The sequence below is a fragment of the Antechinus flavipes genome, chromosome 3, assembly GCF_016432865.1.
Source record: "Antechinus flavipes isolate AdamAnt ecotype Samford, QLD, Australia chromosome 3, AdamAnt_v2, whole genome shotgun sequence".
Taxonomy (NCBI): Eukaryota; Metazoa; Chordata; class Mammalia; order Dasyuromorphia; family Dasyuridae; genus Antechinus; species Antechinus flavipes.
Window position 1 is genome coordinate 312,934,610 of NC_067400.1, and position 26,144 is coordinate 312,960,753.

Genomic DNA, 26,144 nt, shown 5'->3' on the forward strand with positions numbered 1-26,144 from the left:
CTTTAAGCTCTTTAAGTCATAGGAAGATATAGATCCAAATCCTATCTATGATCCCTTATATGACCATGGCTAAGTATATACATTTATATACACATATATGTAACATACATATCTATGTTTATGTGTGTATATATATATATATATATATATATATATACATATTTTTCTCAGGTTTTTTTTTAATTTCTTTTTCCCTTGAATTTGTAAAATTATATTTTACATATTAAAAACATTTTTTGCTTTTTTTTAAAGTGTTGAATACGAGATTCTATTCTTCCCTCCTTCCCCTCTTTCTTTCCTGAGATGGTAAGCAATCTGATATAGGTTATATATGTGCAATCATGTAAAGCATTTCCATATTATTCATTTTATTCAAGAATACTCAAAAAGCAAGAAGAATTAAAGAAAATGACAAATACTATGCTTTAGTCTGTATTCAGAAAATATCAATTTCAATCAGCAGGATGATTTCAGGAAGACTTGGAGATACTTATATGAACTGATGCTAAGTGAAGTTAACAGAACCAGGAGATCATTATACACAGTAACAGCAAGATTATACGATGATCAGTTCTGATGGATGTGGCTCTCTTCAACAATGAGATGATTCAGGCCAGTTTCAATAGTCTTGTGATGAAGAGAGCCATTTGTGGGACAGAGGACTGTGGGGACTAAGTATGGATCACAACATAGTATTTTCATTCTTTTTGTTGTTGTTTGCTTGCATTTTGTTTTCTTTCTCATTTTTTTTCCTTTTTGATCTGATTTTCCTTATATAGCATGATAATTGTAGAAATATATATAGTAGAATTGCACATGTTTAACATATATTGGATTACTTGCCATCTAGGGAAGGGGATGGAGAGAAGGGAAGGAAAAATTTTGGAACACAAGGTTTTGTAATGGTAAATGTTGAAAATCATCTATGCATATGTGTTGAAAATAAAAAACTTTGGTTAAAAAAAAAACAAAAAAGAAAATATGTTTCTCTAGAGGTGAATGACATTTTCATCATGAGTCCTTTGGGATTGTTTTGGATCATTGTATTCCTGAGAATAATTAAATTATTCATAGTTCTTCATTGTACAATATTTCTATGTACATTGTTCTCCTGGTTCTGTTCACTTTACTTTTTATCAGTTCATTTAAGACCTTCTAGGCTTTTTGAAAACCAAATAATAATATTCCATTATGATATCATAATCTGGTCAGTCATTTTTCAATTGTTGGGCATCTATTTCCTTCTTACAACTGTGTAAGACGGAAATTCTTAAACTGGAGTATGTGAAATATATACACACACATATACATGACACACATACAAAGACCATATGTATATATAGACTTTTTTGTTTATACCTATGTATATAAATTTATATGCTATAAAATATGACATATTTATGTGAATGTCCACACATATATTAATGTATTTTAATATAATTAGTTCCCTTGTAATCTTAAGCAGTTTATTTTATGCTTGTAAATATGTTACTGTGAGTAATGATCCTTAAGCTTTATCAGACTACAAAAGGAGTCTATGAAACAAAAGATTAAGAACTTCTGTAATAAGATTGTAAATATAGAAAAGTTACTTATTTGCATGGCAGAGGGAGTTTTCCTACCAGAAGTACCAGTGAAATTACAGGTCCAATCTCTATCCTACTACAAATAAGTCCTGGGAAGTTCAGTACAGATATTTGTTAGAGAAGTATCATAATAACTGCAGAATGTTAAAGAGAGCTAGAAAAAAAAGATCAGAGATCACCTCATCCAACTCCTTCAATTTATTGACGAGGAAACTTGAAGCCCCCAAAAATCAATTGTTTGTTCTAAGGTCACACAGTGTCTAGAATCCAGATTTCTTGACTTTCAGACCAATGTCCTCTCCAAGGATCATCCATTGAACAATATTTTTCTGTAAGATTTTTGATTCCAATGTTGCTACTCTGTTGTTCAATGTCCATGGGATAGATTCTGCTTTGAATGTAGTTCTAAGGGAAAGCATGTAGGGACAGATAAATGTGCACTGAATATTTTTTCTTGTCAGAAAATGAAAGCCACATAGCCCAATTTGCCTTTCTTTTTTGAGGCAAAGTTATTACTCATTTGTTTCAGGGATCTGGTTGTGTCTATGCCATCTACTTTGTTATCATTCAATGCCCACCCTAACTACTTTATTTTCCACTATCTAGTTAGTAAATCTCAAGTCCTCTTACATAAAGGTGAATTCAAAATCTTAAATAAGTAATAGTATCGCTATAATTTCTAATGAAATTGTGAATTTTTGAAAGCAAAAATCCCTAAAAGTTCATTTCAAATATTTTATTACATAGAAAACTCCTTAAATATAATTTAAACAGAAATTCTGATTAAGATCCAAAATTAATTTCTATTTCATTAGCAGACAAGGAGTCTATCAACATTATATGCTAAAGAGGTTCCTCTGCCAGGGAGCAAAAAGTTGGTTATGATAGAAAGATGCCATAATATCAAATTCTGGACTTGTCCTTTATCACAGAGAATGATAGATGTAACCTCAGGGTACTCTTTTGTGCCTCTATTTCCCATCTGTCAAATAGGCATGCCAAACCTATTTCAAAAAGTTGTTGTGACAATGAAGTAAGGAAACTGATTTAAAAGCACTTTCAAAAGTCTAAAGCTATCATACAAAAATAAGGTTTTAATTATAATCAATGTACTCCCCAGAGAACTGAAGGAAAAAACCTTTTCCCTCTGAAATGGGCTGATTATTCTAAATTATAAACTCACCAAGAATTGGCAAGTAAAGAAGCATGGTGAAGAGATTGTAAGGCTGAAATTGATTTTTCCACTTACGTGTATTTCTGCAATATATATGTTGGGGATAGGAGGTAGAAGGGAAGGGAAGAGAGAGGGAATCCCATATAAAAGTAGAAGGACATGATAGAACAAAAGTAGGGTCATGCTCTATGTTATCTGAGAACTTTCTCAGTGTTAGGAACAGAGTAGCTGCCTCTCTGGACAAAAAGAAAAGATAGTCCATCAGCAAAGAAAAGCCTGCATCTCTATACCTGGGCCCACTGCCAAGGACTTTTTTTTTTAGGAATAGAAAATCAAGAGTAACCTGAATTTTTACCATTAGGATTAAACCACTTTAGCATGAAGCTGATTGGTCAGCTTTCATATGTTCTCATAGGACCAAGAATTGAAAGCAATCTTAGAGATCATTTTCCAAAGGAAATTTTAATACCTTGAATGTGTGATGAACCTGTTTAGCAGACTAAGGAAGCCTCTGGAGTTCAAAATATTATTTTTAAAAATAAATTCTTTTGCACATGTTTAATCGATACAGGATTGCTTCTTGTCTAGGGGAAGGGGGTGGGGAAAAGGAAGAGAGGAAAATTTGGAACATAAGGTTTTGGAGGGATGACTGGTGAAAACTCTTTGCATGTATTTTGAAAATTAAAAGCTATTATTTTTAAAATGAATTCTTTATATAGTCCACAGACTCCTTGAAATCTGTCCTTAGACTCAATGTTTAGAATCCCTGATCTAGTCCAATTCTTCCATTTTATAGATGAAGTAACTGGAAACATTTCTCTAATCTCTGTGAACATTTAGGTGGGTTCTAGAGCAGATGAGGCTGGTTCTATATAAAATTTTATTACTAGAGTCACACATCTTGGGTGTTGGGCCAAAAGTTATTGCAAAATTTTGACACGGATTGAGTTAGTATTTTAGTGTCCACCTTTCCTTCAGAAACTACTTTAATTCCTTGGGTCCTTAGTATTTTCATAATAGCTTCAGGTAGCTCAGAGTCTCTCTATTTCAGACTTCAGCTGAGTCTAGTCTCCCAAGTAGTTCCCCATGTTCTGGAACATTTCCTTAGCCCCAAGTAAAAGGATCATTGAATCAAGAATGGAAAAGAACCCTAGAGAGTATCTATTACAAAGTCCTCAATATATAGATGAGCAAACTGAGGCCCAGAGGAAACAAATGGTTTCCCTGTTCAAGGCCAAATGGGTATTAAGAAACAAAAGACAACATTTGATCCAAGGGTTTTTTGTTGTTTTTATTGTTTTTCCCAGATCAAAAATGTTTTTTTTTTTTTTTGGGGGGGTAATTCATGTAACAAACCAGAAAGTAGTCACAATGAAATCTAGAACTAAGATCCATGCAAATCCATTATTCACTTCACACCAAATATTTAAGTACTTTGGCTTGATTTTAGCCCCAAATCTAGAAAGAATAAACTAAACAATGAGACAGGCTGGAATAAAATTAATTTACCCATTTTAAAGTTCTATTTCCCCACTATATTATACCTAAGAGGCATCCTACTTGGGAGAACCTAGATTCAAATCTTATTTTCTGAAAGATATGTTTAGTTCCAGAAACACTGGAATTTTCATTATATGCTAAAATTTCATTTTATAAAAAGAGACATTTCTCCAATTCATCAAGGAATGACAGATGTTTTCCTCTTTACCATTACCACTACCATCATTACTATCATCATCCTCATTATTGAAAATGGAATTTTACAAGTTATATGTGTTAGCACTATGTAAGTCCAGGTTGAAGAAGAAAGAACAGTGCCCCAGGGAGCATGGGATACTTTTAAATACCTAGGTGCCTTGGTATTTGTGGGCATGGTTACGAGATATTCTCAATATGACTGTTGGACATCGTGGGAGAGACTGGTCATGGATATATAAAAGGATTTGGGGGATTTTCATTTACAAACAGTTGAGAGGAAAGTCAGCTCTGGGATTCTTGGCAGAGAGTCCAAAGGTTTAAAAAAAAAAAAAGCAGAGTGTTTGTAAAAACTGATAAGTTATATAACAGCCACAATGAATTCCTGAGAAGTAGGGTGGTTTTGAGAATACTGCTGCATAGGATGGTGGAGAAAAAGGGATTTGACAGGGGATGGATGATGCAATGTTGACAATTTGAAGTCCCACAGGTTTGTGAAAGAAAAGCATTGCATGTTAAGGATGCATTTTGCATATTTATCTTGATGTACTAGAACTTGGTTCAGCAAATGTAAGTTTGTGTGACTAAGTATTTGGGTTAAACTAATACCAAGTTTTATTTATTTGCTTTTAAAAATATACAATGTCAGGAGAATTTTGTAAAGTTCAACTATCCATGATTCCTTTACCTAATGATATCGTTATAAGGGAGCAAGACTTGAGTAATTAGATTATATATAGAATCACAGAGTTATAGATTTAGAGCTTGAAGTGACCTTAAAGGCCAGCAAGTCTAACCCTTTGATTTTACAAATGGAGGAATGGAGGCAAAGAAAAATGGAGTGATTTGCTTTTTAAGTCATATAGACAGTAAGTTTCAGAGGCAGGATTTGAACCCAGAATTGGGTTCAGAATTGAATTACAAAGTTCAGTATTCTATTCACTTCTCCACACTGTTCTTTGGATGATTTATCTGAATTGTAAATTTCTAGCTTACCTGTAGTCTTTGCAAGAGAAAAATTAGTATCTTAAGAGAAATAATAGATAATACAGTGGGAACAAGATCAACAAGATAGCAAGTGATCAGAATGTGATGACCAGTTAAGCTCATATATGCTCTCCCATATGATCTTCAGAAGAAGAATTAGTATTCTACCCATTTTACAAGTCATAAAACTGAGGTCCAAGAAATTCAGAACTCTTGCTTAAATTTAGAAGCCCAAAAATAAAATTGAAATCAAGTCTTCTGATTCCCATATCTAAGTCCCTTTCCACTATACCCACTGAGATGGGAAATTTAAGAAATAGGAGTGAGTTATCCAAATTAATAAGAGGAGAGTATTTTTCTGTGTGCTGTGTCAGGAGGGCTTTTTTAATGATCATGAGGAGACAGGGCTGACCATTTAATAGCCCATTGGCACAGCAGGTAGACAGTTGCTCCCCAGCACTGGGAAGTTAGCTCTACATGCATTCCCTGAATCATGATCAACATAACAGGCTCTGAGAAGGCTTTAAAAGCTTTTTTAAAATCATCCAGCATGTTACAAGTTTCTGGAAGACATTTTAAAACCTACACTTTACATCATTTTGATGTTTTGACTCTGGTTTTAGCATCTACTTTCCTAGAAGGGATCCACTTTTGCTATCTCCCCAGCAAACTTTAACTAGTTCTGCCTTCAAAATTTAATTTCTTATGGGAGATCTGAACCACTTCCCCATTCCATTTTCAAATCTGACTTGTTTCCTCATGTTCTCATATTTCATCCCCCCTCAAATATATCAATACAACCTTTATCTTGTGATTCCTCATGAAAAGTAAGTAGAATGATCAACAAGAACAGCAGAAGCTAAGCAAATGGAGTAGAAAAAAGGACAGAACAGAGGATCAAAAAGTTATACAAACTTTATAGAAATATATATGGTTGTCTATGTCTTGGAATGTGCTCTTGTTTCTGAGTTAACATCTTAGAGTTAGAAACACATGAGTTCAGATCTCTTCTCTGACATTTCCTAGCTGTGTGATCTTCAGCAAATTATTTAAATCCTTTGGGATACCCTTTCTTCATCTATAAAATGGATGTGATAATAATATCCCTAGTACTTTCTGCACAGTGAAAAAATTATATGTAATGCACTTTGGAAACATTGTGGCATCAAAGTCAGACTTTGATGATCATGCCAAAAGGAATGATCTTATCTGATGATAAGAGGCATAAAAGCAGTGGCATTTTAAATTGGCTTTGGTGCCACAAAGTTGTTGAATAAAATAAACACGTTTTCATATTTTACAATATGAGTTTTAAAGAAGGAATAGTTTTTTGTTTGTTTGTTTTGTTTTTTTTTTTTTGTTTTGTTTTTTACAAAATGGATTATTGAAGCAGTGGCAATTGAGCTGGGCTTTGATGTTTTGTTCACAAACCTATAATGTCCTATTTTATATACTAGCATTTGCATGTAATAATAATAACACTAATAGAATTTCTGTTGTACCTACTATATATGTATTATGTATTGTGTACTATATGCTAGACAGTTTGCTAAAGGTTTTACAAATATTATTTCATTTAAGCCTCACACATCAATCATCCTGGGAAGTAAGTGTTATTTTTAATGTTCATTTTACAATTGATGAAACTGACACAAAAAAATGATTAAAGGATCAATTAACACAAAGTTACATAACCTCTGAGTTCTGAGATCATATGGAAACTCAGGATTTTCTGACTTTAGATCCAGTGCTCCAGTCACTGTGCTATCCTTCCTACTAAATTACAAACTCCATAAAAGAAAACTCTACTGTCTTATTTAATCTTTGGATCTCCCTTCAATATTAAGGATCATAAATGCATACCAAATTTCAAATTTAATTTTAAAGTGATAGATTTGGCTCTTTTCAACAATGAGATGATTCAGGCCAATTTCAATAGATGTTATAGAAAGAGCCAGATGCATCCATTCAGAGAACTGCAGAAACTGAATGTGCATCACAATATAGCATTTTCACCTTTGTTGTTGTTTGCTTGATTGTTTTTTTTTCTTTCTCAATTTTTTCCCTTTTGATCTGATTTTTCTTGTGTAGTATGATAAATGTGGAAATATGTTTAGAAGAATTGCACATTTAACCTATTCTGGATTTTGCTGTCTAGGGTAGGCGGGAAAGGAGAAGGGAGGGAAAAAGTTTGGAAGAGTTAATATTGAAAAATATATCTGCATGTATTTTGAAAAATAAAAAGCTATTATTATTTTTAAAATAAAGTTGAAGTTGATATTTATGACATTTTTATATTCCATGGGTGATATTTATAGTTCATTACTATAGAAAGCCTTTCTAGAAATCTCATTTTACATAGTGATTTGAAGCCTGAGGAAGATGTCCATCCCAAAATGTTGACTGTCCCCAGTGGACTAGATGGACAAGAACAATTTGTTCCAATATGGAGATCTTAGAGCTTGGTTGACATTAAAGACGCCAAGGCCACTGTATCCCACACCTTCACTCAGTTATCTTAACTTTTGTCTTGCCCTTGAATTTCAATGACTGGAAGAGAATATGAGGCTGATGATTTGGGGCATTTTGGGCTCACTTAAATTCAATTCACAAGTAGGTCAAGCATCACCCTGTAAAGTCATTGGTCCTCTTTGAAAAGAAAGGCTGATAAACAACATTGAGGAAAAGAAATAAAGGTGCCAAGTGTAGATAGCCTTTTCGAAGGCATAGGGAAATTATAGACTAAAAGTACATGGTCATTTTAAGATCTAGTGAAGGTTATTGCTGCTTTGTTTTGCTTTTTTTAAATCTTTGGGAACTGAATATATTTGTGAACAACAGGGAAGAATCCAGTAGATTAACACAAAAAGAAAATTAGAGAAACCAATTAAGATAAGTTTACAGATAATTGCCAATAGGTTGTTCAGGTAGTAATGAATTTTGAGGCTATAGTAACAATTACAAATGATCCCCTTGAGCCAAGAAAGAGTACGAGTCTTCCTTGATGAAGGAATCGTATATCTTGAAAATACTGAAGTTGGGGGCAAGTAGTTGGCACAGTGGATAGAGCACCAGCCCTGAAGTCAGGAGGATCTGAGTTCAAATTCAATTTCAGATACTTAACGCTTCCTAGCTGTGTGATCCTAGGCAAGTCACTTAACCCCAATTGCCTCAGCAAATATATATATATTTGGCATCTGAAGCCAAATTCAAATCCTGCTTATTTAGCTGCATCACCTTGAATGAGTACCTTTTCTTCCCTGTGCCATTGTATTATCCATAATACAATGAAAGGGTGTCCAACATTATTTCTAACTCTAAAAATCTGCCAACATGGAATTTAACAGAAAGAGAAAATTAAAAATGCATTATTTTATATGATTACCAAAAGTTCTTCTGGGCCCTTTAAAAAGAAATATTCCACCAGAAGAAATAGTACAACAGGCAGTCATTCTTTTACAAATATATGTCTTAAAGAAGGTTAAATCTCCCTTGATTTAACTGTTTTGACTAAATAATCTCCAATTTCATAATTAGTTTTCCCTTGTAAATTTATCTTCTTAGACCAGATATGTTTCTTGTAAAATGAATACAGGTTTTGTTTACAAAACAGAAATAAAACATTTATTAGTTATCTGATATGTGCCAAACATTCTGCTAACCCCTTTACAGATATTTATCTTATACATTGTTGGTGGAATTGTGAAAGAATCCAACTATTCTGGAGAGCAATTTGGAACTATGCTCAAAAAGTTATCAAACTGTGCATACCTTTTGATCCAGCAATGTTTCTACTGGGATTATATCCCGAGGTAGATACTAAGATCAGAAGAGATCTTAAAGAAGGGAAAGGGACGTGTGTGTGCCAAAATGTTTGTGGCAGTCCTCTTTGTATTGTCTAGAAACTGGAAACTGAGTGCATGCCCATCAATTGGAGAATGGTTGAATAAATTGTGGTATATGAATATTATAGAATATTCTGCAAGAAATGACCAGCAGGATGATTTCAGAGAGGACTGGAGAGACTGACATGAATTGATGCTAAGTGAAATGAGCAGAACCAGGATATCATTATATACTTCAACAACAATACTATATGATGATCAGTTCTGATGGACGTGGCCCTCTTAACAATGAGAACATCCAAACCAGTTCCAATTGTTCAGTAAGGAAGAGAACTATCTATACCCAGCAAAATAACTATGGGAAATGAGTGTGGACCACAACATAGCATTTCCACTCCTTCTGTTATTTTTCCACTTGCATTTTTTTGTTTTCCTACTCAAGTTATTTTTACCTTCTTTCTAAATCCAATTTTTTTTTTGTGTGCAGCAAGATAACTACATAAATATGTAAATATATACTTTAATGTATTTAACATTTATTGGACTACCTGCTATCTAGGGGAGGGAGTAAGGAGAAGGAGGAGAAAAGTTGGAACAAAAGGTTTTGCGAGGGTCAATGTTGAAAAATTATCCATACATATGTTTTGTAAATAAAAGACTATAATAATGAATTTTTAAAAATTAAAAAATATTTATCTTCTTTTTTTAAAATAACTTTTTATTGATAGAACCCATGCCAGGGTAATTTTTTACAGCATTATCCCTTGCATTCACTTCTGTTCCGATTTTTCCCCTCCCTCCTTCCACCTCCTCCCCTAGATGTCAAGTAGTCCTTTACAAAAATATTTATCTTCTTTGATCCTCCTTCAGAGGTAGATACTATTATTATTCCCATTTTACAGTTGAGGAAAATTAGGCAACAGAAGTTAAAGGATCACACAGCTAGTAATATCTGAGAAGGAATTTGAACTCAATGTCTTTTTAACTCCAAACTTAGCACCCATTTCATTCTGCTACCTATCTTCCCCTTATAAAGTAGAGGATCATTCTTTTAGAAGTAGAAGGACTCCTTATTTTTACAAAAAGCCTCAGATAAGTTAAGTGACTTACCCAGGCTCACATAGCTAATTAGTATCTGAGGCAGGATTTCTTTCCTTATTGCTAAAGCTCACCTTTCTAATACAATATTGAATGATAGTAGAGATAAGAGGCAACTTTGTTACCCCTGATCTTACTGGAAATGTTTCTAGCTTATCCCCATTATGTATAATCTATGGTAGAATTTGAACCCAGCTCAAGTTCCTTCCTCCAACTTCAGCACTTCAGATATTAACTGTACCACTCAGCTGTCTATCTCTTTGTTACCATGAATCAATTCCCCAGTATTTGATCACCCCTAAATGAGTGGTTAAAAATTAATTTCTGAACCTGGCACAGTTGAGAATTCACCATCTGGATCTGAGACAGAAGGCTCTGACATCAGTCTCATCCTCAGAGTTTTCTCATCTCCATTGTTTCTGAGGAATAGCAGCCCTGATGACTATTTTTACTTCTCGCAGGGGAAAAAGTTCTATTTCTTAGACATAGGTTTCTGTTTCTTGATCTTAACTCACCTGATCTTGAGGGTGTGCAACAAGAGGTGATAGACCTACTACTGCTGGAAATTGGAAATTGACTTTTAGAGGCAAAATTCATTACGTATAAAAATCTATCTCTTACTACATGTAGCTTTTGTCAAAAGTGTCTCTGTATGCATCTACATGCCCATATTTCTCTCTTTTACTAAGCAGCTTTCTGTCTCTGAGAGAGGCAGAGAGGTAGCTCAATGGATAGAGCTGTTGTTATAGAGTCAGAAGGCTTTGAGTTCATTTAGACACCAACTAGTTGTGTGATGATCCTGGGCAAGCCACTTCATCTCTCTCTGTCTTAGTTTTCTTTTCTATTTTTTATAGTAGCTTTTTTATTTTTCCAATTACATGCAAAAATAGCTTTCAACATTCATTTTTTCAAAATCTTGTGTTACAATTTTTCTCCTTCTCTCTCCTCCACCTCCTCCCATAGTAAGCAAGCAATCCAATATAGATTAAACATGTGCAATTTTTCTAAACACATTTCTAAACATAATATAGAAATATGTTAATCATGCTGTGCAAGAAAAATCAGATCAAAAAGAAAAAAACACACAACAAAGAAAAAAGCAAGCAAACAAATAACAACAACAAAGTGAAAATACTATGCTTTGATCCATATTCAGTCTCCATAATTCTCTCTCTTTGGATGCAGATAGCTCATTCAATTGGAATTGGTCTAAATTACTTCATTGTTGAAAAGAGTCAAGTCCATCACAATTAAACATCACATAATCTTGCTGTTATTATGTACTTGGTTATGTTCACTTAATATCAGTTCATGTAAATTTTTTCTATCTGCCTCAGTTTTCTAGAAAATAAAATGAGGATAATAATATACCTACCTCCAACAGAGTCACTACTTAATAAACATTTCTTTCCTTCTCTCTGAATTTATCCCTTCCTTCATTTAACCTTCTTTGTCTTTTCCTTTACCTTTTTTTTTCCTTTTCCCTTAATTCCACAATAGATCATGGAAGTATTCTATTAGCTGATATTACTATAATCATCATGATCTCTTATATTTGTATGTATGATATAGACATATATAATGAAAAGCATCATAATGCAGTGAATAGATTCCTGGATGTGGAATCAAGAAAACCCCGGTTCACACCCTACCATTGGTACAATTAGTGTGATTATAGACAGAGGGCTTTCTTTTTCTGAGTGTCGGGCAGATGGCTGAGACTCTAAATAAAAAAGGGTGACAGATAAATCATCTAATTTGATCCTCAAGATAGCTCTTTGAGGTAGGTAGGGAAGCTGGGGTTTTTTCCATTTTCTAAATAAGAAATTTTAGACTTAGGAGTGATTTGCCTAAAGCCACACAGTAAAGAGTAGCATGATACTCAGGTTGGGAATCTATTTTTTTTTTTTTACTTTTGACACAAAGGCTTTTGATACAACACAATGCTGTCTTTCAGAAAATGCTATATTGAAAAAATGTTAATTTTTTTATAAAAAATTTTTAAAGCGTGGTACAGTGTAATGAACACTGAAGAGAAAAGACAAATATTCAAATGCTATCCCTATATTATAAAAAACTAAGCTTGGACATAAGAACAGATGAGGTATATTTTCCTTTTCCTTACTTTCAAAAGTGAGAGGCTCTAGGTGAAGAATATTGCATATGCATTCAGACTTCATTGATCTATTAGCTGTTTTTGCTAAACTGCCTTTTCCTTCTTTCTTTTTTATTCTTTGATATTAGATATGACCTACTAGGTAATGAAGGGGGAAGAATATATGCAGAAATCAGGGTGATGTTTTTACATTAAAATTATCAAATTAAATTTAATTATTTAAATTAATTATCAAAATATATTTAATAAATTAAATATATTAATTAAAAATATCAAAAAAATTTAAGAAACAATTTTGTATGATTTATATTTCCTTATCTTTGAAAATTAAAATTCAGTTCCTTTATATATATATATATATATATCCATATATATATATATATACCACCCAAGAAAGCTTTGCAAAAAAGTATGTTCTGAAACCCAGCCCTCCATTGTGCTAGATTCTGATATATATAAAAAACCCTTAGATATTTTTTTTTCCTTCTTCATTGATCTGTGATCCTAATTCCTGGTATGAGCACAACTGTAATTTTTTAAGTAAAAGCCAAAAAATATGAAAGAAAAAAAGAAATGCATTTTAGACTAGACACTGGAGAAGTGAAATTAAATTTAAGCACCTGTTCTTAAGATTCTGTCTTGGCTTTTCCTGTCTGTAGGAGAAGAGGAATGAATGGATTACAAACACTATAGAGATCTAGGTTTGGCTCGAAAGAAACTTGTGTTCAGGCTCTTTGGCAATGAGTTCCTTAACCCTGAGATAAGGCCCCCTCAAAGCCTGCTGGGGCCTAACATGGCCTGCCCAGCCAACAGACAGGAAAGCAGCCAGTCAGTGCCTGGGAGTTAATGCAGGGACAGCCTGGAGCAAACGCTCCACCTAGAGGCTATAAGAGCAAAGGGAAACCATATAGGGCATTTCTTTCATTTGTATACCCCTCAGAGAAGGCTGTACATGACAATTCATCTTTTAAGCCTGCTACAAAAATCACACTTTTCACTGAGTGTGAGGGGGTAGACAAAGTAGAGCATTTGTCAATTCTCATCTCAGGAAAATATCACTTCTCAGAATCTAGCACAATGGAGGGCTGGGTTTCAGAACATACTTTTTTGCAAAGCTTTCTTGGGTGGTACAGTGGGCGTTTGTTACAAATCTACACTCCCTCCAAATTCTCAGTTCTGTGAAAAAAGCCCAAAATGCCCTAAGTTCTTTTTGCCTGAAAGGACATTAATCATATATAAATTAATTTATCCCTAGTGCAACAGAATCACCAAAACATAGAATTATATAGACAGAGGGGACTTCAGAGATCATGCAGCCCAGAAAATCTTAAACTTTGTGTATATCATGAATCCTTTAGGCCATTTGCAGAAGCTTATTAATTGATTTTCAGAATCATTTAGGTTGCCTACATTCAAAATTGAAGATGTTAAATTTCTGTTAGTGGTTAGTGAAAATAAAAATAGAATTTTTCCCCATTCAAATTCATGGGTCCCTAACCTCTACCTATATACCCCTGCTCTGGGAACTCCCAGGTTAAGAATCCATAATCCAAATTACCTTTTTACTTTATAGATGCACCCCTAACTCTTCTGGACAATGCTCAGGAATATCTTCACTCTACCTAATCTTTCCATATTGGAAGTGTGCTCCATCCTATGGCCTCTTCCTTTGATTGGCTGGCTCCTCTCAGAATCTCAATCTTAAGGAAGAAGATCAGAGAGATATGATTTCATTCCTCTCCAGGATGCCCACCTGACTCCCTTAGACATCTACCATAAGGGCATGAGGGTACCATTAGCTCTTCCCTCCCCTTCCCCACAACCACTTTTATGAGTTTCTTTTTCTGCATGTTTTTTTTTCCCCATTGGAAATATGCTCCTTTAGAGCGAGGGCTATCCTATCACAGTGCCTGGTCCATAATAAGCACTTAATAAAATTTTATTGACTTCAGGAACTAAGAGGAATCAATACAACCCAAGATCTCACAGCAAATAAATGTCAGGATTGAGATTCTAACCCAGATCCCCTGACTTCATGCCCAGCATTCTACCATCTTTCAGAAAATACAAATAGAATTAGATTTTTCTTTTCTCCTTTCATTCAGCGACAATAAAATATTCTATTGTTATAGTCATAATATGATCATAATGAGCCTACTATTTTTATCACTTCTCCACTACCTGTGCCTGTTTTTACACTTTATTGAAGACAATGACAGAGCTGTCATTTCTAAACTACATTTATGATTACATCTATATCTGCTGTTTTAACCAAAATGTACTCTGCACAAAGGTGGCTTTGAGAATAAATGATAGCACCATTGCCAAGTTATTCAGAGTTGCCACTTAGCTCATAGACTATTAGAGCTTTGAGGGTGCTTAGCTATAATTCTGCCCCATCCTTTCATATCATAGAGACAGAAACTAAGTATGTCTGAGATTTGGCTTGCTAAATAACTCAATGAATAAAGCCCAGGATTTGGAGTCAGGGAGACTGAGTTCAAATCTATCTTTAGACATTAACAGCTATTTGATCCTACATATATCATTTAACTTCTGTGCACCTCAGTTTCCTTCAGAGTTATTATGAGGATCAAATGAAGTTGTATGTGCAAAGTGAGCAGCACATGATAGGTATTTCATAAATGCTGATTTCCTTCCCTTTTTTGTCCAAAGTTACAACTTGGATTAGGGATAGTTCTGGAGCTAGATTTCCATTCTCCTATAATAATCTCCTCTCAAGCCTATTCAGTTAGAATATCACACCATCACTAAGTAATTTTTCTAAAGTACTGATTATTTAACCCACTATTCAATAATCAATAATAATAATTCCCATTTTACATAGTACTCAAAGATTTGCTTTTGTTATTTACAATTAAACTTCACTTTTTGAAGATTTTAACTTAAAAAGACCAAGTTCTTCCTTATCCAGAGCTATCTCTAGTCATCCTGATTCATTTCTAGTCACTGGACTCAGATGGTTCTGGAAGGAAAAGTGAGGCAGGTGACTTTGCACAGCTCTCCCTCCCTTAAATCCAATTCATTTGCATATCATGGTATCACCTCCGGGATGTCATGGAGCTCTTTGAGAACAAAGGACAAACAACAATTCTTTGTGACCACAATTGAGCAAGATAGTACAATGGTTTGCCATTTTCTTCTCCAACTTACTTTACTGATTAGGAAACTGAGGCAGTATGCTGTATAGTTGTGTGGTACTTGGCAAGTGGCTTAAATTCTCTGAGCCTTATTTTCTTCATCTGTAAAATGGGGATCACCTACATTACAGGGTTATTGTGAGAATCAAATGAGCTCTATATGTAAAGTGTTTTGCAAATCTTAGTAGCTGGATGGTACAGTGGATAATAGTACCAGGGGTGGAGTCAAGAAGACTTGAGTTCAAATGTGACTTCAGACACATTAGCTATGTGACCGTGGACAAGTCACTTAATACTGCCTCAGTTTCCTAATCTGTAAAGTAAGTTGGAGAAGAAAATGGCAAACCATTGTACTATCTTGCCCAAGAAAACCTCAATTGGGGTCACTAAGTTTGAGAGAAAACAAATCCCCTAAATGCAGGGACTGACTTTCTTTTGTCTTTGATAGACAGACATTAGAGTAATGTTTTTTTATAGAGACAAAAACTGAATTCCCATGAAATTGTATTCTTGCTAGTTGGCAAAATGGATAGAGCATGGAATCAGGAAGACCTAAGTTCAAATCCTTTCTCAGACAATAGCCATGTAATCCTAGGCAAGTCATTTAATCTCTGCCTCACTTTCCTCACCTGTATTATGAATAAAATAATAGCATCAATTTTTAAGGGTTATTGTGAGGACCAAATGAATAAAGTGCTTAATACTAGAGCTCGGTGCATAAAAATAATTAATAAATTCTTATTGATTTCTCTGCATCAAATATAAAATCTTGTGTTTGGTGTTCAAAGTCTTGGTCCCTAATTATCTTTAATTTTTTATCTTATTAAAAAACAGAATTAAATAACAAGGAAAACATAAAAGGAAAATAAAAAATAAAACAGAATAGAACATTGTCAAGTGTCCAGCAAAACATCAGGGAGGATTCAAAATATGTAATAATAAATCACTAGTTCAAGAAAGTATATATAACAGAAGAAGAAATTATAGTCATAAGTATCCATCTTTTCTTTGCTTCCTTGGAGGTTGTTCTTTTGTTCTCTGCTGCACACATTTTTTATTTTATTCTTCTTTTTCCCCTCTATCTCTCCAAACAGGCTATAGTTAAGCAAGGATATATTTATGTATACATATATAGATATAGATATAGATAGATATATACATGCATACATACACACACACGCACACACACACACACACACACACACAAGTCTTTCCTATCCCTGCTAACTCTGTGCTTTAATTATCTCCCTAACTTGCCTTAGTATCTCACTTAACCTCCTGCCATGCTTGGATCCCTTCCTGTCTTCTTCCCCCATTCTTTGTTTCTCCCTCTGCCCACTCTCTCCCCTGATTTCTTTGTAGATTTTGGAGGGTACTATACCCTTTGTGATATATATATAAGAGAGAGAGAGAGAAAGAGTTATCTGTTAAATCAATTCCTGATGTGACTAGGTTTTCAGAACTATAAGCACTCCTCCCCCTTCTAATGCCTCTGTGTCTATTGTGTCTATTCTTCTTCTGCACCTCATTTGTATAACATTACTCTTTTAACTTTAATTCTTTCCCTTGAGTTACCCAATTGGTTCTATTAGAAACAAATTATTTGTCCAAGTTAAGTTTCTTGAAATTGATCTTTGATATTGATTCATATGTTAGATTTTTTATTGAGTTCAGGTTTGGTTGAAATAAAATCTTAAAAATCTACAAGTTTGTTAAATGTCCATTTTTTTATTCAATATTATGGCTAATTTTGCTGGCTTGGCCATAGGCCCACTTCTTTTGATTGCAGGTATATATGATTCCAAAACCTGCAATCTTTTATTGTGCCTGCCGCTAAGTCCTATAATTCTAATTGTAGCTCCAGCATATTTGATTTTTTTTTGTTACTTGCAAAATTTTCTCTTTCATCTGGATTACTTGGCAATAATATTCTTATGTGGTTTCTTTGAAGTGGTGATCAATGGATTTTTTTCTCTATTTCTACTTTCCCCTCATATTCTATCACTCTAGGACAATTTTCTTGGATTATTTCTTGCATTATTGTGTCAAGATTCTTTTTTGTGGTCACAGCTTTCAGGTAGTTTCATTATTCTTATATTTTCTCTTTCTGATCTGTTCAAAAGATTTTGTTGTTTTTCTTATAAGATGTTTCACATTCTGTTCTATTTTTCATTCTTTATATTTTGTTTTGTTATTTTTTGGTCTTTTATAGCTTCACTGGCTTTCCCTTGCCCAATTCTAATTTTCAAATAGTTATTTTCATCTTTGAGATTCTATATCTCCTTTTCTAGTCAACTTTTTTCTTAGTCTTCAAGTTTTTCTCAGATTTTTTTTAGTTTTCTCTCAATATCCCTCAATGATTTTTAAATTCTTCTTTTCTGAGTTCTTCTATAAATTCTCTCTGAGCAGGGAGTCATTCAATATTACTCTTTGAGGTAGAAGAAGTTTTTTTTTTTTTTCACTTCACTGTCCTCCTCTGAAGATGAATCCTGGTCTTCTTTATTCCCATAGTATAGTTTCTATTCTTTGCCAATAATTTTTAATGGTAAATATTAATGTAATCACCTTTAATTGATGGGTAGAAGGATGGTACCTTCATCTCCCCGCTCTGATTTGGGACCCAAAACCAAATACCCCCATCAGTGTCTCTGCCTCACTGCTTCTGTACTCACTGGGTCTGCTGTTCTTTCTCACCCAGGGCTGCAGCTCTGCACCACAGCTGGATTTGGTGTTCCTAATCCACCAAAGGTTCCCTCAGTCTTTCAGAACTCAGATGTCTGACTCCACATACAGTCTGGGAGGTAAAAGTTTTATATGGTTACTGCTGAGGCTCCAGCCAAACCTAGAAAGCCTCAGGGGTACCCACTTGATGTTTGTGGAGGGGCTAGCCTGGAGGAGCATGCACTTGACACTGGTTAATCTTCAGCCTAGGTCGTTCTTCAGATTTTCTTGGGCTGTCCCAGGAGGAACTGTTCTGCCCCAAGTGTTCTTGATTTCTCACTATTCAGTGTTTGTCCTGAGTCACAAATTTGTTCTATTTGTGGGGGAAATCTAGAGAGCTTGAAATTTACTGACCTACTAAACTTCCCAGAATCCCTTCTCCATTATCTTTCCAATCTTCTCATCCCAATATATTCTTCAATCTATCACAATGGACTCTTATACTTTTCCTCAAATAATATACTCCATCTCATAAGTATTTTTACCATCTCTCCTCCATGCCTGAAATTTTCTTCCTTCTCTTCTCCATCTACTAACCTCCTTGAATTCCTTTAAGTCTCAGAATAAATATCACTCTTAAAAAAAAACCTCTTCTAGTCCCCCTTAATGTTTGTTCCATTCCTCTGTTGATTATCATCTCCAATTTATCCTGTAAATGTTTTGTTTGCATATAGTTATTTGAATGCTCTCTCTCCCATTAGACTATAAGCACTTTGAGGAAATGTTCCTTCTTTTGCCTTTCTTTCCCAATATTTAGCACAATGCATAGTTGGTCCAAAATAAATACTCACTGAATGGATTGACTGATTTGGACTCACAGGATAAATTTAGAGAATTATCCAAATAATTCTCTTAATCAGTCTGGAATATACTATGACAAGTGTGGTTTACAGTGCTGTCTCTGTGCCTTCTTACCTTGCTGGGGAAAAAAGATTTTCCAATTTGGACAAAGTTGTTTACACTATGGCATCTGCTCTATTACCACTTGTGGTGAGGTTTTTTCCACTAATTCTAGTGTTACAACTGGAATAAGTGGATTTTTAGTCTATGAAGAATATGGGCCAATGGTTAGAATTTGGGGCTGATTAGAGTACAGATGGATATAAGGCTGGGCTAGCAGAAAGAAAATCTAGACCTCTGATCAAGTCTTAGTTCTGCCACAGTATCTAGACAGTGGAGCATGACACCTTGCAAACTATTTATTTGTCCACGTTGGGAAGCTGCCACAGTCATGACACTGGTGGTCTTCAGCAAATTTGTTAACTTCTCTGAGATTCAGTCCCTTTGCTAACAAAATAAGCTTATCTGTATTGCCTAGTGCTCAGGCAATTGTAAGAAAGAAATGAGATGATATATTTAAATTACTTTGCAAACCTAAAAGTGCTATATCATCAATCATTGTTGATTTATTTTTTGTAACAAGACGTATAATTTCATTTATGTAAGGCGTTCCCAGTGAAGAAATGTCTATCCCAATGTGGATTATCATCTTCTATAAAACGTATGGCCTTTTTGAACTGACTGAAACACTGAGACATGAAATGACTAAAACATTGAGACATTAAGTGACTTGTCTGTGGTCACAAATTTCAGGTGCAATACTTGAGTCCAGGGCTTTCTGAATCTAAGGCTAGCTCTAGTTAATATATCAAATTTCCTGCTCTCTGGTGTTTGCTTTATTCATACATAAAAGGAAGATAGAAGGTGAGGGAGAGGAAATCTCTATAAAAGCCAGTCTAGTTCAAACTATCTAGGTCTTTTCTTAGAGGTAATAGACTGTAAAAAGAACCAATTTTTTTTAAATTTTGGTGTATGCCTCACCAAAGGGCAATGATGGGTCTAAGTAATTGCAGTTTTACCTACTAATCCTTACTTCCAATAAATGAAGTTAAAGGAATAGAATTTATCATCATGATATTACAAATATAGAAATCTGGTTATAAATTAATTGATTCTCCCATTCAAATACTTGGTTTTATTAATCTTCTTCTAAAATCTATCATTTCAGCTCAATAAACATTTATTTAGCATCAATTATATGCAAAGCATTGTGTCAAGAACAGGAGTCACGAAGACAAAAATTAAAATTGTAATATTCAATAAGCCTGGAAACACAAACTGGAACCAGAATGTGAAAAGGGCCCATCTAACAATTCTGCATTTTATTCAAATTGGAATAGGTAGCCAATAAAAGATTCTGAGGAGATCCCTAATTGGTAAATGGTCAAAGGATATGAACAGACAATTTTCAAATGACAAAATTAAAGCCACTTATAGTTATGTGAAAAAAATGCTCTAAATTCCTATTGATTAGAGAGGTACAAATTAAAACAACTCTGAGATACCACCTCACACCTCTCAGGTTGGCTAATATGACAGGAAAAGATAATGATAAATGTTAGCGGGTGTATGGGAAAACTGGGACACTGATACATTGTTGGTGGAATTGTGAATTTATCCAACCATTCTGAAAAGCAATCTGGAATTTTGCCCAAAGGGCTATAAAAATGTGTTTATCTTTTAACTCAGCAGTGCCATTGCTGGGTCTGTATCTCAAGGAAATCATAAAGGCCCACATGTGCACAAATGTTTATAGCAGCTCTTTTTTTGTGGAAGCAAAGAACTGGAAAAGGAATGGATGTCCATCAATTGGGGAATAGCTCAATAAGCTGTGGTACATAAAGGTAATGGAATATTATTGTTCTATGAAAAAATTATGAACAAGCTGATTATAGAAGAGCCTGGAAAGAGTTGCATGAACTGATGTTGAGTGAAACAAGCAGAACCAGTAATACATTGTATACAATAACAGCAAGAATATGTGATGACCAAATATGAAAGGCTTGATTCTTCTCAGTGCTTCAGTGATCCAAAAAAATCTCAATAAATTTTGGACAGAAAATGCCTTCTGCATCCAGAAAAAGTTCTAAGGATATAGACTGAATGTAGATCAATATTCTATGTTCACTTCTTTTTTTCTGTTTTTTTTATCTCTCCCATGGTTTTTCTCTTTTGCTTTTTCTCTCCCAACATGATTCATAAAGCAATGTGTATTAAAAATAAATAAACTTATTATAATTAAAAATATATATTTTGAGAAGGGAGTTATAGAATTGCATTCAGGTCCTATCACTGACCTAGACCAACTGTGTGACCACAGTTACAAATAAGAATTGAGTTATTGATCTTTATGGATGAAAAGGGATCCCATAAAAGGAATTACCAACTTTACAAAATCATAGATATGGGTCAAAACAATGATTATTTGAAATATCCCAAAGAAATTTTGGATAAGAATAAAAGAACATAGGGACAACTAGATGGTGCAGGGCATAGAAGGCTGGCCCTGAAGTCAGGAGGACCTGAGTTTAAATCTAGTCTCAGACACTTAACTCTTCCGAGCTGTGTGACCCTGGACAAGTCACTTAATCCCAATTGCCTCAACAAAAAAAAAGTACAAGAACATAGTATAATCTTTGCACTCAAGTTTAGAAAAGGATAAGACTTTTATTTATGATACATTATGACCATATTATGATATAGAAAATTTATTCTACATTTTTATCTTATAACAATGATAAAAATTAGCAAAATGTCTGATAAGCAGCTAATTTCCCTATGAAATACCACATGAATGATCTTAGAATATTGTTCAAAATCATTCCAGAAATACTTTAAATATCAGAATATATCATAGAATTATAGATTTAAAATTAGATATTATCTATACAAATTGGTGGTGGTGATGGTGATGGTGGTGATAGTGGTCATGATGATAGTGATGATGATGGTATAAAAGGGAAGAGTAAAAGCAAAAAGAAAAGGGGAGGAAGTTAGTTGATACTTCATTCTTGAAGAAATAGGGAACCATTGAATTGTTTTCAACATGAGAGTAAAACAGTCAGATCTGTGTTTTAAGAAAAATATTTTAACAGAAATGTGGATAGTGGTATGGAGGAAGAAATTGGAACCAGGAAGACTAAGTAGAAGACTATTTCAATACTTATTGTAATGATCAGGATTGGGACAAGGATGAGGGGTACCTGACTTGGAGTGATAGTTCTATGGAGAAATGGGAAATGATATGAGGGATGTTGTAAGGGTAAAATTAATAAAATTCAGGAACTGACAAAATGTGTGATGAGGTTGAGGTAAAGGAAAGGAAGGAATCAAAAATCATAATCCAATGTCATCAATTCAGATAAATGAAAGGATGCAGATACCTTTTACAAATAAACCACTTCCCCTATTTTAAACAAGACTCCCTCAATCTAAACCTATTGTTTCTACATATTTATATAACTCCAGGCTTCCCTAAAGCCTTTATGTCCTCTGAGGCAGTTTCATCAAGTTTCCTTTGATTTTCTGTCTTCATCTCTGTGTCATTCTACCTTTATCCTCTGTCTTTCTAATTTCCTTCCCTTTACTCTCCCTGTTTACTTTTCCCTCTTCTATCATCACCACCAGCACAAGCACCACCATCACTGTCACCACCACCATCATCATCATTCTCCTTTTGGCTTGAAAACTTTTTCTGATCTCTTCTCAACTCCCCAAGTCTTCTCTTATTCTATTCCCTCTTTAATTTCTAAAAATAATAATCTATACTTATTGTTTCCACCTCCTCATCACTCAGTTCCCAAAGCTCTTCAATCTTTTCTGTTTCTAACACTTGAAAACTGCTGTCTCTAAGGGACACTTCATCATTATCAGTTTTTGGTGGCTCTGTAGGATAGAGGGCTGGGCCTGGAGTCAGGAAGATCTAAGTTCAAACCCAATCTCAGTCACTTACTAGCTGTGTGATCCTAAATTTGCTTAGTATCATTTTGGGTGTGGATTTCTAGTCACCAGTTTATGAAGCAACATTAGCTAAGTCAACACCTAGCAAAGTACCACACATAAGATTAGAATAGATCTGAAAACTCCCAGGGAGGAATTTTCCTCTACCAATACAGATTGTCACCTGTTCTGACTTTTAGCATCAGAGTTTTCTGGGATGCTGAGAAACTAAGTGACTTCCTCAGGGCTGGGTCACACAACCAATATGGATCAGAGATAGAGCTTAAACCTAGGACTTTCTGTTTCTGAGGACAATCCCTTACTCATTGCACCATGATCCTTCTCCATTTTTTGACAGAGTAAAAAAAAAATCAAAGATAAAACACCAGACCTTAAATCAAGGAGATCTAAGTTCAAATCTGACTTCAGTTACTTAATACTTGGGTGATTCTGGACAAGTCACATAACCTCTGTTTGACTCAGTTTACTCACCTGTAAAAGAGATAATAATAATAATAATCCCTGCCTCCCAGGGCTGTTGAGGAAATCAAATAAGATGATAATTACAAATGCTTAGCACATAGTATGCATTTTATAAAGGTTAGCTATCATAATCATTTTTTGCTATAATTTTCCCCATGATCAAAAACCTTCAGTGATTTACTGGAAGCTGAGACAATTGGGTGCAATGGAAATAATATAGATTTTGAGGTAAGAGATCTGATTTCTAGTCACAGTTCTGCCATTTATTGCCCATGTGAGATTGAGCAATTAACTCTAGATCTCATTTATAAAAAGGAATATTTGGATTCAGTCGTTTCTCAGTTTCCTTCTAACTTTCAATCACTACAAACTCAAATGTTTTAGATTTCAAGATCATTCACAAATTCATTTTAGTTTTCTTTTCTAATTTTAATCTACCATTACTTCCCAAATATAAATCTCTAGTTCTGACAGAATTATACCACATGGTATTCCACAAATATTCTTTGTTCATTGTCAGGAACCATTGCTAGGGCACAAAGAACCTCCATAGAGCAGTCAGACAGGCCAATCTATGCTGAAAATAATAGGTCCATTTATTTGTCACATTTTAAGAAAGATCCAAAAGGGAAGATGATATGTATAGAAACCCAAGAGAGAACAAGGTAGAGACAACAAGGGAAAGATGCCAGGGCAACCCATCAATTGGTTCACATTGGTGTCAGCACTGACAACTTCAAAGCAGAACCAAGAAAGGATATGAGCAAGGAAGGGAAAAGATAATATCAGGAAAATGGCTAAGGAATCTCAAGCATGATGGCCTTCATGCTATGGTCAGAAGAGGGAATGCATGATGACCTTATAACAGGCTGCCCCTAGACCTTTTCAGGGTTTAGAATCCCAATTTTGACATATTAGCTAACCCTGGGGGAATTTTTTTTTACTTCTGTGAGCCTCAATATCTTCATAATTAAAAATGGAGATAATAATCCCTGCACTCACAGAATTATTGTGAGAAAAATGCATAAGCTAAAGTTCTGCTCATTTCATTCTGCTTCAGTTCATAAAGATCTTAGAAGTTCAGAGAAACGGATGGATTTTAAACATATATTGAAAGCAAAAGAAAGATTAGAGAACTAAGAAGTGATGCCCAGTATGGATGAAACAATGATAAAATATGATACAGAATGAGTTAGCTTACTCAACTCATTAAATTTCTTTCTCTATCAAGAATCATAATCTTTGAATTGGAAAGGATAGAACAAAAATGCTGAATAGAGGATTGAAAACCAAAATAAGTGGAAAGATGGTAGGAAAGTGTCTTACTTCCTATAGGAGATGAGGTCACCAGATCCATATGAACTACATCCCAGGATGTTCAAATATAGTCAACACTGAACTTTCATGGGGGTAACATTTCTAGATCACAATACAGAAGTTAAAAATGCAAATATTGATACATTAAATCTATAAGGAGGAAGGTTCCCATGACCACCAAAAATTGTAATTGTTTGCTAGAAATTACAGAAAATATACTTTTATCCATACAATTATTCGTAACAAAATACTGATTCTGATAATATGTACTTTTCTTAATAGTAACCATGAAATAATCCATAAAATGCAGTATATGGAATAAAATTAGTAACATGCAAGACATTTTAAACTAATAATTCCCTAGAATTCTGTGACCTTTTGTGCTAACATCTCAATTAAAAAAATATTTCAGACAATATTCACTTTTTACAATACATGAAATCTACAGTACTTAAAATACTACACAGCAAATTAAATTCTTAAACTAAAATATTTTGCCTGAATCTTACCTTCCATTTGCCATCCTTCTGATGGCCAGATGAGTGCATGATAGTATATACAAAACTGCTGTAAATCTCTCTACCTTGGTTGCCTTCTGAAAACCAAAGAAGTTGATGGGACTTAAGTTGCTGCTGTCAGAAGACCCTGATACTGAAGAGGTTTCTCCATTACCTCCAGCCTTTGTCCTTCTCACTTGGTAAATGGTGTGGGAGATTGTGAAGGATAAACTAGCTTGAAATCCATCTACAATGACTACTTCATGCACCATTTGAGATCCTTAGGGTATCAAAGTGTGTAAACACGGCAGAGGTGAGTTGACATTTAACTTTGTGGCTATACCAAATAATGAGATCGACAGCTTTGATGTCTCTAACCAACTGGCTGATGGTGCTCATCACCCTTCAAGGTTAGAATCTATAAGTAGCACAATATTTTTTTCTTTAGTAATTATCTGTGAATATGCACAGTTGCCAACACAAAAGTGAAATTGAGTTTACTAATAAAATTACAAGTCACGAAAATTAAACATAAAAATGTTTAGAATTGACTGTAACTTGCCAGTATGATTGTGGGGATTCTGTGGATTAAAAACAGAAGAGTTGCTACAAGACTCAAAGTGAATAAATAATATGTCAATTAAGAAAAATAAAAAGAATGTGAACTTTACAAACTGTAGTACAA